The sequence below is a fragment of the Aythya fuligula genome, chromosome 3 (assembly GCF_009819795.1).
Source record: "Aythya fuligula isolate bAytFul2 chromosome 3, bAytFul2.pri, whole genome shotgun sequence".
NCBI lineage: Eukaryota > Metazoa > Chordata > Aves > Anseriformes > Anatidae > Aythya > Aythya fuligula.
In genome coordinates this window covers 60,225,514-60,227,468 of record NC_045561.1, presented here as the reverse complement: position 1 = coordinate 60,227,468, position 1,955 = coordinate 60,225,514, and the positions used below count along the sequence as shown (strand labels likewise).

General features: G+C 36.0%; 1 protein-coding gene across 4 annotated transcripts in view; it reads left to right on the top strand.

Annotated features, from left to right (window-relative positions):
* The window catches only part of SYNCRIP (synaptotagmin binding cytoplasmic RNA interacting protein), a 25,503-nt gene extending 24,051 nt beyond the window's left edge, over positions 1–1,452 (top strand). For all 4 annotated transcript variants that reach the window (XM_032184132.1, XM_032184129.1, XM_032184128.1 and 1 more), the window contains exon 12: positions 1–1,452. This exon is cut by the window's left edge. The gene's annotated coding sequence lies outside the window, so the exon portion shown is untranslated.
* The last annotated feature ends 503 nt before the right edge of the window (positions 1,453–1,955 follow it).

Genomic DNA, 1,955 nt, shown 5'->3' with positions numbered 1-1,955 from the left:
AAAGAACCTTGCCAAGTCCAACTTCATATAGGTAAAAGGTAGATAAAATTATGGCTTACTTTGGACTCGGCATAAAGAGCTTCCCTTAACCCCCTGCCCAAAGGGATACTGCAGTTATACTACATACCCATAGGCACCACAAGGTAAATTGAAGCTTATACCTAATTTAGGTTTTATACACACCAGTTCCCCCAGTAAATGCAAATTTTAACAAAATTAGACATGTCATATGTTGAAAATGCTCATGGCAAACAATCATTTTGCATTCCTGCAAATAAAATTGTTTTATACTGTAAGCTGGAGGCGAGTGTAACTTATTTTTGTAATAAAGTTTTTATTTTTTTTATGTGTCATTAATATAAATGTGTGTTAGTACAGAGATCTTCTGGTTTAAAAACTTAGAATCGCACACATTTCAGTATGTTTACTTGTATTTACATACTTTTTAGAATAGTGGTTGCCAATAGCCTGTATGTTTCACATTAATTGATTATTTTTTTTTTGTTATCTTAATAAACCATTTTAGTATGTTGTATGTCAATTACTGGGATAGCTGGGACATGAAGTGTAATTTAAAATTGTCAAGTATTCATTGGAATATGTAAATGTGCCTTGCCAGTTTTGAACTTTAAGACAAAGTAAGTGAACGATGGTGAAATGAGTAGTCAATGCATAAGAGACTTGCTACCACAGTTTCATATACTGCCCTTGCTAAAAAAAAAATTAAAAAAAAAAAAGTAACTTTTTCCTCAGATTTGAGCATAAAAGTATGCAGTTGCATTAGCTTCTGAATTTTCAAATCTAGTGATAGAATATTAGGCTTATGGAAAGTGGGTTTGCTAATTGTAGCCTTAAGTATAATTTTGAATTTCAATGTAATCCTTGGTGCTGGCATTCCCAGTGCCAAGGAGTTTTAATGCTCCCTTCAAAGAGGTTGCCATGCCTACTGGCACTTTTACTGTCATATGGTTTTATAAGGAACACTGTCAAGGTGTGGAAAGCAATTCTGAACTTGCTAGAAAATGAAAACACTGGGGGCTGTAGGAGAGGGGAAGTCCTCAGATTTCTTAATCTTGAAATCTCTCCATTGCTGGAAAACTTTAAACACTTGTGGGATCACAAGTGCTAGTGACCAGTTCTTAGTCTGGAAATGTGTTGGGGGAGGGGGGGTAATATATTTATGGAATTCTAACAGTTGATGGAAGTGCGTAAAAACATTGCTATTAAGGCACTACATGTGTTGAAATTGAGGATGATACCCTTAATTTCAGCTCTGATAAAAGCATGGGGAACTATTGCAAAAATGTCAAAATTGACAGGAAAGTGTTTGTTTTCAATGGAATGCAAGCAATGGTGAGTGAGCAAAACATCAAGATCTTGACAGTGTTCCCTCTAATTATGAACTCAAGCCATTATAACTTTTAAAATTAAATATGATTTGCACTGTTCTGATATTGGTGCAGTTTTTTAGCAAAACGATCAGAAAACTAAATTGCATGTGGTGATGAATATTGTGGAAAACTAAAATCAAATAATGTTGTTTTCAAAGCTTTAAATTTGGTTGTGTAAAGAAAAACCCTTCATTATTAAGCGTGGAAAGACCTGGTGAGAATGGGCAAGTGCATTATCTACAGCATCGGTTCAGTTGCGCTGGGTGCTGGTAAACTTGAAATGTTCTCCAGTAACACATCTCTTGCAAGGTGCTTCAGCGATAAAACGGGCACCTAACACGCAGTTCTTGTTGGCATGGTAAAGGCAAGTTTTGACCTACTGGATTTCACCTATGTCTGGATTGTGCTGCCCCTGATTATTCTCGTAGGAGGCCTTCTATACTGAAACACCTGCGAAGGTTTGAGCATAGCTAGCAAGAGTTCCACATTTTTTTTGTAGAGCTTTTCTAAATTTGAAGCCCAGTTGAGCGTAGTAAGAAATTAGAAACTGCTGCTTAACACTTC